Consider the following 13,972-nt stretch of genomic DNA (forward strand, 5'->3'; position numbering starts at 1 on the left):
CTGGGGACTAAAACGTCTCTAAGGTAAAGTTGCAGCCTGAAGCGATTTTTTGACCCCCGACACTTAATGGGCTGTCGAAGACCCGGATGTGTCTGGGACTGGCCGAGGTACCCATTAACGCGCCCCCGCTAGACCATCCCCCCTCCTCCGTTTATGATTGGGTTTTCAGCACGCCAATCATCACTTCTCCGGCCACTCATTCTTCAAGGGTGGGGTGAAGTCACAGCATCTAGCCTTCTATTGGTATGGCCGAGAAGATGAGGGCGGGGTGGCCGGCTTAGGTCGCCCAATGGGCGTCGTGGCGTGTGGGTAAGGCGGAGCCGAGGCGCTTGGCAGCTGCCCAATCAGCGTCCTTGTTTGTGTGGTGCCGCCGCCGCCGGTGCAGCCGCCGCCGCCGCCGCTGCCCCCGTCTGTACCGCAGTGTCTGCTCCGCCCGCCCGCCCCGGTCCGGCCCGCCCCCCTCCCCCACCCCTGCCCCTAGTCCCGTCAGCAGGGTCTGGATACCACTGTGCCGTCGCCTCTTCCTTTTTCGACGCCTCCGCCGCCGCCTGAGGAGGCGAGCTAGCCGGGAGTTACACCGCCACCGCCAGGTGAGGCGCTTTGGCCTAGGCCAGCCTGGCCGCCCGCCCGCCCGGGGGCGGTGAGGAGCGAGGAAGGGAAGGAGGCTGGGAGGAGGCGGTGGTGGCGGAGGTGGGGGAAGGGAAAGGTGGAGGGGCGGGGGGAGGGGAAGCGCCCGCGAGCCGACGCCCGCCCGCGCGCCCCCGCCTTGCGTCCCCCTCCCCCCACCCCGGCACGGCGCGCCCCCGCCTCGCGTTCCCTCTTCACCTCATCCTCTCCCCCCCTTTGCGCGCGCGACCCGGTCTTTCACTTCGGCCTCGCGCGCCCCCAGCTCGTGTCCCTTCATTCCGTCTCCTTGTACTCTTTCTCCCCTCCCTCACGCCCCGTTTCCCCCGCCATCCCCGCTTTCACTCCCTGCCTCATGCCCGCCATGCTCCCCTCCTTTCCTCTCTAGCGCGCCCCCCCTTTTTTTTTTTTTAACTCTCTCCACCCTCAGTGGTGCCCTCAGGGTGCGGGGGCCGCTCCCTGCTCTCAGGCTTGTGTTTGCGGGCGGATGGGACGAATGGGGGAACTAAGGGTGAAGGAAGCACCAGATAATTATCTTTATTTAGGGAAAGGGATCAGGAGCTCAGAACCTTACCCCTTTATTTCGTCGTCCACCGTTCCCTCGCCTTCCCTTAGGGGAAGAGAATTGTCTCAGCCTGTGTGGGCACTTGGCTTCCACAGCGACTCGGCTTGTGGGACACACTGGATCTGTCTCCCAGTTCAGTACCTGAGGATCGGTAGAACTTACCCTTCCTAACCACACCGGGACTTAAGAGTACTTTTGGCCTCCCCACTCTCAGTTGCACTGAGGAGCGAGCCACTCCGGCGAGTGCAGAGGTTTAGGTGCCACTCGCGCGCTCGGTACAGCTTTCCCCTTTCATAGAGATACAGCATCAACTTCCAAACACAAGATGTTAGCTCATAGGGCTGGCACTGAGGTGGAGGTGGAGGCTTGGTGGTGGGTGGCATGTGGATGCTGACTGAGCTAGCTAGCAACCTTTTTCCTCTGCTGTCCCCTGCAGAATCGGGTAGCCTCCTGAGAACCAGTTTTCTCACTTCTGATGAATGCTTATTTGGAGGGTGTGTGTGTGTGTGTGTGTGTGTGTGTGTGAGAGAGAGAGAGAGAGAGAGATAGAGAGAGAGAGAGAGAGAATGGAGGGGATACTTAATGTATTTCAGCAGAGGCGAAGGATACTTAATCTATCAGCAAAGGGCAAGAGCAGTGTTTTCTGGCCAGACTGCAAAAGAGAATTTGGACTTGTAGCTGATGGAATAAAAATGGGTTTAGCAGATCTGTGTTGCAGAAGAGCTGATGCTTTTGTAGCTTTTAGGGAATTTTTCCTAAAAATTTATATTTTGAGGAGAAAAGCATGCTTGTGGTGGTACAAAGTGAAAAGCAAACTTCCCTCACACCTCTGTCCTCCAGCCATCCTTTCCCTTCCCCTCCTAGTGCAGATGACAGCAGCATGGTGTCTATATGTTGTTTTCTGGCAGCAGCATGGTGTCTATATGTTGTTGGTGATTATCCTATTTGGGAATTTAGTGCTAACTTTATTGCTCTTTATTTGGCTTGCTGACCTGAACTCTTCCTTGAAGTCTGGTAACAACTTGGATTCTTATTTTTGGTACTGGAGCATTCTTTCGAGCATTGTCCTAGAGTAGTATTTCTTAGTTGGGAAGGAGGTCACTTCTGGAGGTGCTATGGAGGGGTTCAGTATATTTTGAAGGAAGGCCCATACTTGTTGTAGTGCTGCGTGTGTGTGTGTGTGTGACTGAAACCTAGTCCCTGCAATTTGGGAATGGTCTGGGTCAAGGATCGGATTCATATAAACAGCTTATATAAATAATTTGTAGATGGTAGAGCTGTCTTCACTTTTTAGGGGAATAGACTTTTTAATCCAGTGGCAGTGATAGTTATCATGGAACAAGGTAGAAAAGTACTAATCAGCAGGAATCAGAAGGCTGGATCTGTAGGCTGGGTGACCCAGTTTGAGAAGAGGTGAGGCTTACAGACTTATGTCTTCCCTATTATTCCTTACTTGAAAACACTCTCCATGAGGTGAGAGTGATTTGTAGTTGACAGCACATCCATCTTTGTGATACTGTGGTTTGCCTCCCATGACTGTATGCGATGTCTGTTAACTTCCTGTTTAGAGGCAGTCCTACTAGGGTCTGAATATAGGCTGCATTCGAATACTTTTTTAGGAACAGTGTTAACCAGTTTCCCTGATCAGCCCTTCAAATCTAAATTCTGGCAGTAACTTTTACTGCTGTGTTTAGCATAGGGCCACAGGGTGGTTGCAGAGGGAGGTGTGAGGAATTTGTTCTGAGCCTCACGGCCTTAAATTACTTTCAAAAGCTTGTATGCTGTCTCCCATTTTGAGAGTTCATCTCCTTCTCCCCTTTTTTGCCTGGTGGGCAAGGGTGGATCTCCAGGTTGAATTTTGGGGATCATTCAGTGAAGGTATCCTAATTATGTGTTGGGACCTCTGAATTCATCTCACCTTTAAGCAGTGAGTCTTGTATGTTGCATGTAAAACATGCCTCTTGTTTCAATTTACTGATTCTTCCTTCCTTTCCTCCCCCACCCACCAAGTTGGAGGTATATGTATAGGAAAACAGCAGCTGTGCTGTCCTGATTTCTAGACTCTGGAGCATATTCCATGTTAGCCACCCCATGGGTAGTCATGCTGACAATTAGCCCCTCTGCACTTAGCTCAGAAGGCTCATGTTGCTTGGCTCATTGAGAAAAGCCAACCAGCTCTGGTTAATTAAAACAACTGCTGGAGAAATCTGAAGATTTGAGCCATAACTGAGACTGAGGGACTTTCTTTTCTAGACCTTTGCAGTACTTCAAGCCCTACATCATTACATATCAAGTCACGATAGCCAGACATTTTCTGAGGTAGTTTGGAGGGAAAGAAAAGGTAAAGACACACACCCAGATTGACTATAAATCTAGTTCTGGCATAGAGCTGTCCACCTCTTGCTTGGGAAAAAATCCAGCCTATCAGACAATACCACACAGAGTTGCGGTACGGCTGTTGGCTAAGCCTGGGAAAAGATATATAAGGAAGTTCAGTTTCTGAAAATGACTGGATTTTGGGGTGAAAGCTTCTATTAGCCATGTTGTTTGGTTTATCCTCAGTAATCTCTGTGAAGCTTTTTCTATAGGTCCTGGTTGGGGATTTTAGTGGCTCTGGAATCCTTGAAGCAGGAACCTCCTTTCTTTGTGTAGCAGTGATGAAAGCCTCTGAGGAATAGGTCTGATTTGAAACAGACCCCTCCTCATGTTCTATCTTTTCCTTTTTCCCTTGTGGATTTATGAAATATTCCTCTATAGCTTGAATTCATCCAGTAGGAAGGGAGTGCCCCAGGGTCTCCCAGGGTCTTTAGGGCTTAATTTGTCTGAGGTATTTAGATGGTGGCATTGGTAATATTTGCTGTCTCTCACAAAACCCCCTTACCTTTGCCATTTACTTAAGTTACCATCAGCTGACAAGAAACTATCAACAGTTTTGGGTTATAGTTCCAAAAGCAGCAGATGACTAAGAACACGTCATTTGTTACTTTTGAGATATGAAGTGGTCAAATCCAGACCTCAAAGAATCACAGTAACTGCAGAAGCATCTTTGATGATGTGTGAACTTAATTGTTATTAATATTAACTAGTAAACTGCTAAGGAAATTAAGGGAAATTAAAGCAATTCCATATTCCTGAGTCATTCTCTTGTTATTTTTTACATTTGGCTAGTTCCATTTTGTTTTATTTTATTTTACTTTTTGAGATGGAGTTTTACTTTTGTCACCGCCCATGCTGGAGTGCAGTGGCGTGATCTCAGTTCACTGCAACCTTTGCCTCCCTGGTTCAAGTGATTCTCCTGCCTCAGCCTCCCAAGTAGCTGGGATTACAGTCACCTGTCATCATGCCTGGCTAATTTTTGTATTTTTAGTAGAGATGGTTTCACCATGTTGGCCAGGCTGGTCTTGAACTCCTGACCTCAGGTCTGCCTGCCTCAGCCTCCCAAAGTGCTGGGATTACAGGAGTGGAGACACTGTGCCCGGCCTTAGTATCCATTTTAAAAAATAATTCAGGATGCTGTTACCTAAAGCTGAAAGTCATGCTTTAAATCTCCTGATGAACGCTTTCTTGGGCTTGTCTCATTTGAAGGGAAGGTGGGATTTATAATCTTCCAAAATATATGCTGGAATGTTAGTAGGATTCAGTTTAGACACCAGAATTAATAAATTCTGATTATAATTGTAAAAAATTACAATGTTAACAGTAAGGCTTGGGCATCTCCTACCCAGAAGATTTGTATAAAGTTAGCGTTTTGAGAGTATTTAAATTCACACTTGCTGGAAGAGAAGGGGTAAATGAATATGTGGCAGATTGGACTCATGGAACACAGGTTGTGGAGAGCCTCAAAGTCTGGGGTTGAATTCTAGCTTTGCATTTTTTAAAATGGATACTAAGGCTGGGCACAGTGGCTCCATGCCTGTAATCCCAGTACTTTGGGAGGTTGAGGTAGGCAGATCACCTGAGGTCAGCTAACTGACTTTGGATAAGGCTACTAATTTTTGAATTCCCATTTCTCACAGACAGAGTAATGCCAGTCTTTGCAGTAGCTTTGAAGGCTTTGCATGGTTTGCTCTCCCCCACCTCTTCCATTTTTGATTGGCTGTCATCTTCCCTCTTGCTGTCTCCATTCCAGCCATACTGATGGCCCTTGAATGCAACCAGTCATACTCTTTATCTTAGAACCTTTTTAGGCTCCTAAAACCAGTGATTCCTTCTAGTGGGAAAACAGCTAGGATTGCCTTACCTCCATAACAGCTTTGCTTAAATGTCACCTTTTAAATTAAATCTTATCCTTCCTCTCTTTAAAATTGTATTTTTGGTGGGGCACAGTGGCTCATGCCTGTAATCCTAGCACTTTGGGAGGCTGAGGTGGGCAGATCACCTGAGATCAGGAGTTTGAGACCAGACTGACCAACTTGAAGAAATCCCGTCTCTATTGAAAATACAAAAACAATTAGCCAGGCGTAGTGGCACATGCCTGTAATCGCAGCTACTCAAGAGGCTGAGGCAGGAGAATCACCTGAACCTGGGAAGCGGAGGTTGCAGTAAGCTGAGATCATGCCACTGCACTCCAGCCTGGGCGACAGAGCAAAACTAAGTCTCAAAAAAAAAAAAATTGTATTGTCAGTCCCCATCCCTCATGCCTAATCATCCTTTGCTGCTCTATTTTCTTTTTCATAGCACTTACACCTTTATAATGTATTTATTTGTTATACTTACTGCCTATTGGTTCCCTTCCTATGATATAGGTCTTAGAAGGCATCAATTTGTTTTGCTGATTTGTTAAGTGCCTAGTACAGTGCCTGGCATGTAGTTAATAATAAATATTTGTTGGTTGGGCATGGTGGCTCACACCTGCAATCCCAGCACTTTGGGAGGCTGAGGCGGGCAGGTCAGATGAGGTCAGGAGTTCAAGACCAGCCTGGCCAACATGGTGAAATCCTGTCTCTACTAAAAATACAAAAATGAGGCAGGCATGGTGGTGGACACCTATAATCTCAGCTACTTGGGAGGCAGAGGCAGGAGAATTGCTTGAACCTGAGAGGCGGAGGTTGCAGTGAGCTGAGATTGCACCATTGCACTCCAGCCTGAGTGATAGAGCGTGAGACTCAGTTTCTAAAGAAAAAAGAAATAGGCCGGGCTCGGTGACTCACACCTTTAATTCCAGCACTTTGGGAGGCTGAGGCAGGTGGATTGTGAGGTCAGGAGTTCAAGACCAGTCTGGCCAAGATGGGAAACCCCGTCTGTACTAAAAATACAAAAATTAGCCATGCTTGGTGGTAGGTGCCTGTAATCCTAGGTACTCAGGAGGCTGAGGCAGAGAATTGCTTGAATCTGAGAGGTGGAGGAGGTTGCAGTGAGCCGAGATCACACCACTGTACTTCAGTCTGGTGACAGAGCGAGACTGTGTCTCAAAAATACATAAATAAATAAATAAATTTGTTGGCTGATCCAATAGGAATAAAAATAGTCTGTTACTAATCTCATGCTTGTTTATAACAAAAGTATGAAATATGTTAAGCATAAAATGTTTTATGAACTTTAAAGCATTATGCAAATAATGGTGAAATTATTGCCTTCCCATTAAATTGGTAAAATACACTTGATCATTGAAAAAATCCTCATGTATATTCCATATATTATCATTTGTCTCTTAAACTCCAGCCTTTTGTTTCCAGTTGTCTGCCTTGTGCTAGACACATCTACTTCTGTATCAAATTGGTACTCAAACTCAACATTTCCAACATCATCTCTTCCCTGTGATTTATGGAGCCATCTAAACCTGAAATGTGAGCATCATTGTCACTTCTGTCTTACCTGTTACTTTCTAAATATTTCTGAATCTGTAGCTGCTTCTGTGTCTCCACTGCCGCTCTCATTGAGCAACTCTTATTTGGAATATTGCCTTGATCTCTTACAGATCTGTTTATAGTCTTACTTTTTTTTTTTTTTTTTTTTTTTTTGGAAATGGAGTCTCGCATTGTTGCCCAGGCTATATTATAGTGGTGCAATCTTGGCTCACTGCAACCTCCACCTCCCAGGCTCAAGTTATTCTCCTGCTTGAGCCTCCCGAGTAGCTGGGATTACAGGTGTCTGCCACCACTCCTGGCTAATTTTTGTATTTTTAGTAGAGATGGGATTTCACCATGTTGGCCAGGCTGGTCTCAAACTCCTGACCTTAAGTGATCCGCCTTCTTTGGCCTCCCAAAGTACTGGGATTACAGGAGTGAACCATGGCACCCGGCCGTCTTGTTTTTCTTCAAACTGTCTATCATCGTGTGTTTAAAATAGTCTAAAACTTAATGATTATATTACTTTCCCCTTCTTAAAAATGTTCAGTAGTTTCCAATTATTAAAAGATTAAAATTTAAACTTGGCATGGTATTCAAGGCCCTTTATGATGTTGGCTTTTGCCTTCCTATCCAGCCTTACTTCTCTACCTTATAGTTAATATGTGAGCAAATACAGTGTTTTTTTGTTTGTTTGTTTGTTTGTTTGTTTTTGAGACAAGTTCTGGCTCTGTTGCCCAGGCAGGAGTGCAGTGGTACGATCTCAGCTCACTCTAACCTCTGCCTCCTGAGTTCAAGTGATCCTCCTACCTCAGCCTCCTGAGTAGCTGGGACTATAGGTTTGTGCCACTATACCCAGCTAGTTTTTGAAATACTTTTCTTTTCGTTCCTAGGTAGCTTCCAAATCTCATAAAAAATGCCACATCTTCTCAGAAACCTTCCTTGACTTGCCGAAAGAGACTTAGGTACATTTTATTCTTTGCTCTCGTTATTTATTTTTACTTATTTATTTGGAGACAGAGTTTGGCTCTGTCACCTAGGCTGTAAAGTGCAGTGGCGCGATCTTGGCTTACTGCAGCCTCTGCCTTCTGGGTTCATGCGATTCTTTTGCCTAAACCTCTCAAGTAGCTGGGATTACAGGCGCCTGCCACTATACCCTGCTGATTTTTGTAGTTTTTAGTAGAGACTCGGTTTTATGCTGGGATTATAGGTGTGAACCACTGCACCTGGCTGGTAATTTTAAATATTTGTCCCTCTTCCCCAACCCCTAATAGTTAAGCATTCTGAAAACGATACTGTGTCCTTTTTTTTTTTTTTGAGACAGAGTCTCACTCTGTTGTCCAGGCTGAAGTGCAGTGATGCTGTCTCAGCTCACTGCAACCTCCATCTCCCAGGTTCAAGAGATTCTCCTATCTCAGCCTCCTGAATAGCTGGGACTACAGGTGCCCACCACCACATTGGGCTAATTTTCTAAATTTTTTTTGTATTTTTTGATGGAGGCAGGGTTTCACCATGTTGACCAGGCTGCTCTTGAATTCCTGACCTCAAATGATTCACCCACCTTGGCCTCCCAAAGTGCTGAGATTATAGGTGTGAGCCACCGCACCTGACCTTTTTCTTGAGGTGGAGTCTTGCTCTGTTGCCCAGGCTGGAGTGCAGTGGCGTGGTCTCGGCTCATTGCAACCTCTGCATCCCAGGTTCAAGGGATCCTCTTGCCTCAGCTTCCTGAGGGATTATAGGTGTGTACCACCATACCCAGCTAATTTTTGTATTTTTAGTAGAGACAGGGTTTTATCATGTTGGCCAGGTTGGTCTCAAACTCCTGGCCTCAGCAGTCTACCTGCTTCGGCTTCCCAAAGTGCTGGGATTATAGGCATGATGAGCCACTGCTCCTGGCATTTTTTTTTTTTTTTTTTGAGACACAGTCTTGCTCTGTTGCACAGATTGGAGTATAGTAGCACAGTTATAGCTCAGTATAACCTTGAACTCCCGAGCTCAAGCAGTCCTGCCTCAGCCTCCTGAGTAGCTGGGACTACAGGTACGCACTACCAAGCCTGACTAATTTTTTTATTTTTTGTAGAGGTGGGGTCTCCCTATGTTGCCCAGGCAGGTCTTGAACTCCTGGCCTCAAGTAGTCCTTCCACCTTGGCCTCCCAAGGTGCTGGGATTACAGGTGCGAATCACTGTACCCAGCCTTGCTGTGCCTTTTTACTATTGTATTTTCATTGCCTAGCATGGTGCCTGTTACCTAAAAAAATATTCAAAAATGTTTGCTGAATATTTGGTTGAGAAAACGCGACATAGATTTAGAAATGCCCCTTCAGTTATGTTCTGGGAGCATATATGCTTCAGTTATGTTCTTGGAGTCTTGGTTCTGCTATTTACCATCTGTGTTACCTTGGTTAAGTCACTTGAAGTTTCTGAGCCCTGGTTTCCTTGGCTTAAAAATGAGAATCAGTAACTGCCCTATATAGCTGTGTTTCTTTGTCAGGCCAATAAGATTATGCATGTAAAGGTACTTTATGAATTGTAAAGCACTGTATTATTATTTTTGAGACAGAGTCTCTCTCTGTCACCAGTTGGGAGTGCAGTGGCACCATCTTAGCTCACCGCAACCTCCACCTCCTGGGTTCAAGTGATTCTCCTGCCTCAGCCTCCTGAGTAGCTGGGATTACAGGTGTCCGCCACCAAGCCCAGCTAATTTTTGTATTTTTAATAGAGACACGGTTTCACAATATTGGCCAGGCTGGTCTTGAACTCCCACCTGCCTTGGCCTCCCAAAGTGCTGGGATTACAGGCATGAGCCACTGCACCTGGCCAGCACTGTATTATTTTTAATTATTATGTGCTTATACTCAAAACTCTTTTTTGTTTTTTTGAGACGGAGTCTTGCCCTGTTGCCTATGCTGGAGTGCAATGGCGCGATCTTGGCTCACTGCAACTTCTGCCTCCCAGGTTCAAATGATTCTCCTGCCTCAGCCTCCCTAGTAGCTGAGATTACAGGCGCCTGCACCATGCCCAGCTAATTTTTGTATTTTTAGGAGAGACAGGGTTTTGCCACTTTGTCTAGGCTGGTCTTGAACTCCTGACCTCTTGATCCTCCTGCCTTGGCCTTCCAAAGTGCTGGGATTACAGGCGTGAGCCACGGAGCCCAACCCCTTGCAACTCTTGACTCATTTGTTTTCTTAAATATGTTGCTAAGATACCTTCCTTTTTTAAAATAATTTAAGCCATAAATATTCTTCAATAATATGTGTACTGTTTATGTCCATTTTCATTAATTGGTGTCGTGTGCTCCTTGTATATCATCTTAAGTGTGGCAGGTTTAAAGGGTTTCCCTTTATTCTAATGGATTTTAAAAAGTTGCCAAGGCCAGATGCAGTGGCTCACACCTGTAATTGCAGTACTTTGGGAGGCCAGGGCGAGTGGATCACCTGAGGTCAGGAGCTCAAGACCAGCCTGACCAACATGAAGAAACCCCTGTCTCTACTAAAAATACAAAATTAGCCAGGTGTGGTGGCCCATGCTTGTAATCCCAGATACTTGGGAGGTTGAGACAGGAGAATTGCTTGAGCCTGGGAGGCAGAGGTGGTGGTGAGCCAAGATCACACCACTGCACTACAGCCTGGGCAATAAGAGTGAAACTCCGTCTCAAAAAAAAAAAAAAAAGTTGGCAAATTGTAGAAAGTTGCACTTCTTAAGGATTTCCTCCGTCTTGCATTCTATAATTTTTTTCTTAGATTTACAAAATGTACATTTTTGCAACTTAGAACTTAAAAGTTTATTCCATTTTAAAATGTAAATATAAATTCATTTGTTGAGCATTTTTTTGTGTGTAAAGCTTTGTGCTATCTTAATTCTTACAGTAATTCTGTGAGGCAGACATTTTGCTGTTTTACAGATGAGAAAACTCAATTCCTAGGGAGGTTATCATTTTGCTGGAATCTCAGATTTTAAAAAGTAATGACTCTAGCATTTCTTTTTTTTTTTTTTTTTTTTAATAAAAGATGGGGTTCACCATGATGGCCAGGCTGGTCTTGAACTCCTGACCTCAGGTGATCCACCCATCTCAGCCTCCCAAAGTGCTAGGATTACAGGTGTGAGCCACCGCGCCCGGCTTGACTCTAGCATTTCTTGAACAACTCTGCCTGACCCCAAAAGTTGTGGACTTAACCATTCCGCTGGTGTTTCTTTTTTTAATTTTCTTTCTTTCTTTTTTTTTTTTTTGAGATGGAGTCTTGCTTTGTGGCCAGGCTGGAGTGCAGTGACGGAGTCTTGACTCACTGCAACCTCTACCTCCTGGTTTCAAACGATTCTCCTGTTTCAACCTCCCAAGCAGCTGGGACTATAGGTATGTGCCACCATGCCCAGCTAATCTTTGTGTTTTTAGTAGAGAGGGGGTTTCTCCATTTTGGCCAGGCTGGTCTCAATCTCTTGACCTCGTGATCTGCCCGCCTTGGCCTCCCAAAGTGCTGGGATTACAGGCATGAGCCACTTTGCCCAGCTTGGTGTTTGTTATATAGTTTTATTTATTTATTTATTTGACAGAGTTTTGGTTTGTTACCCAGGCTGGAGTGCAGTGGTGTGATCATGGCTCACTGTAACCTCCATCTCCCTATCCTCCTGCCTCAGCCCACCAAGTAGCTGGACTATAGGTGCACATCACTATGCCTGGTTAGTTTTTTTTTTTTTTTTGAGACGGAGTTTTACTCATGTGACCCAGGTTGGAGTGCAATGGCGTGATCTCGGCTCACCGCAACCTCCGTCTCCTGGGTTCAGGCAATTCTCCTGCCTCAGCCTCCTGAGTAGCTGGGATTACAGGCACACACCACCATGCCCAGCTAATTTTTTTTTTTTTTTTTGTATTTTTAGTAGAGACGGGGTTTCACCATGTTGACCAGGATGGCCTCGATCTCTTGACCTCGTGATCCACCCGCCTCGGCCTCCGAAAGTGCTGGGTGGCTTGAGCCACCGCGCCTGGCCTGCCTGGTTAGTTATTGTATTTTTTGTAGAGATAGGGTTTCGTCATGTTCCCCTATGGGTGGTCTCAGACTCCTGGGTTCAAGCGATTTGCCTGCCTTTGGCCTCCCAAAGTGCTAGGAATACAGGCATGATTGATTGATTGATTGATTGATTTGAGATGGAGTCTTGCTTTGTTGTCCCAGCTGGAGTGCAGTGGTACAATCTCAGTTTACTACAGTTTCTGCTTCCTAGGTTTCTCCTGCCTCAGCTCTGGAGTAGCTGAGATTATGGGTGCCTGCCACCATGCCTGGCTAATTTTTGCATTTTTAGTAGAGACAGGGTTTCACCATGTTGGCCAGGCTGGTCTTGAACTCCTGACTTCAAGTGATCTGCCCGCCTCTACTTCCCAAAGTGCTGGGTTTATCGAACCACTGTGCCCAGCCTTTTTTTTTTTTTTTTTTTGAGATGGCATCTCACTCTTGTTGCCAGGCTGTAGTGCATTGGCACACTCTCAGCTCACTGCAGCCTCCTGCAACCTCCGCCTCCTGGGTTCAGGCTTTTCTGCCTTAGCCTTCTGAGTAGCTGAGATTACAGGTGCCTGCCACCACACCTGGCTAATTTTTGTATTTTAGTAGAGGTGGAATTTCATCATGTTGGCCACGATGGTTTTGATCTCCTGACTGTGTGATCTGCCCACCTTGGCCTCCCCGAAGTGCTTGGATTACAGGCATGAGCTACCACACCCAGCTCTGTATATTTAATATATACTATACATTGGCAGTGGTAAGGAATACATTATATATTTGGGGCTGAAGGATTTGGAGTGTTTCAAAATTAATTTGACCTTGAACAGAACATCTTAAGAGTACTAGTGGTCTCACTGTATGCTTTGAGAATACTACAGTTTGCTATTGTGTTTCCTTGTAGTTCCTCCAGAATTGTGACTCTGGAATAAGGGAACTGACTGTTTGTGTGCTGGTTTTCCAGAGAACTAGCATTAGGCCAGATATTTTTTAGGAATGTCAGTGGTATAAGGGCTGCTATTTTTCCTCCGTGAATTCTAAGGCAAATGTTGCAGTTCAACCAATTTAGCCTTCACCTTCAGTGCATTCCCAGGAGGATAGTTGTAACTGAGCTACTGTCCCCACCTTTCATCTAATAGGCTGGAAACAGTAGAGTAAGGTTTCAACTTTGTTAATGAGCAGAAACCCTTGCTTTCTGTAAAGGTGGCAGTGTAACACTAAGAAAGCTATAAAACTCGCCATTATTTCTCTTCTGTGAGGCAAGCAGACACACCTGGGAATCAGAGGAGAAAAGGAACACTACCTTTAATTTTTTTTTTTTTCAACCCTTTAAAGGTTTACATGTGGGTCTTGAAATTAAAATGAAACTTTTTAAGAAATTTGTACTGCCTGGGTGCTTTGGTTCATGCCTGTAATCCCAGCACTTTGGGAGGCCGAGGCCAGTGGATCACCTGAGGTCAACAGTTTGAGACCAGCCTGGCCAACATGGTGAAACCCCGTCTCTACTACAAATACATTTTTTTTTTTTTTTTTTTTTTTTTTTTTTGGAGACGGAGTTTCACTCTTGTCACCCAGGCTGGAGTGCAGTGGTGCAATCTCGGCTCACTGCAACCTCTACCTCCCGGGTTCAACCTCAACCTCCCATGTAGCTGGGATTACAGGTGCCTGCCAACACGCCCAGCCAATTTTTGTATTTTGAGTAGAGACAGGGTTTCACCATGTTGGCCAGGCTGGTCTTGAACTCCTGACCTCAGGTTATCTGCTCACTTCAACTCCCAAAGTGTTGGGATTACAGGTGTGATCACTGTGCCTGTCCTGTTATGTCTTTTAAAGGCGAAAGTTATCTGAATGGTGTTCATCCCTAGATTCCAAACTTTTTTTTTTTTTTTTTGAGATGGAGTCTTGCTCCTTCGCCCAGGCTGGAGTGTGATCTTGCCTCACTGCAACCTCCGCCTCCTGGGTTCAAGTGATTCTCCTCCCTCAGCCACCTGATTAGCTGGGACTACAGGAGC

General features: G+C 45.6%; 1 protein-coding gene across 2 annotated transcripts in view; it reads left to right on the plus strand.

Annotated features, from left to right (window-relative positions):
- The first annotated feature begins 351 nt into the window (after window positions 1-351).
- GATAD2B (GATA zinc finger domain containing 2B) overlaps window positions 352-13,972 on the plus strand; it is a 120,855-nt gene continuing 107,234 nt past the window's right edge. For both annotated transcript variants that reach the window (XM_032265134.1, XM_032265135.1), the window contains exon 1: window positions 352-590. The gene's annotated coding sequence lies outside the window, so the exon portion shown is untranslated. The remainder of the gene's footprint in view (window positions 591-13,972) is intronic.

The sequence above is a fragment of the Sapajus apella genome, unplaced genomic scaffold (genome assembly GCF_009761245.1).
Source record: "Sapajus apella isolate SASKATOON/1434 unplaced genomic scaffold, GSC_monkey_1.0 scaffold148, whole genome shotgun sequence".
Lineage (NCBI taxonomy): Eukaryota > Metazoa > Chordata > Mammalia > Primates > Cebidae > Sapajus > Sapajus apella.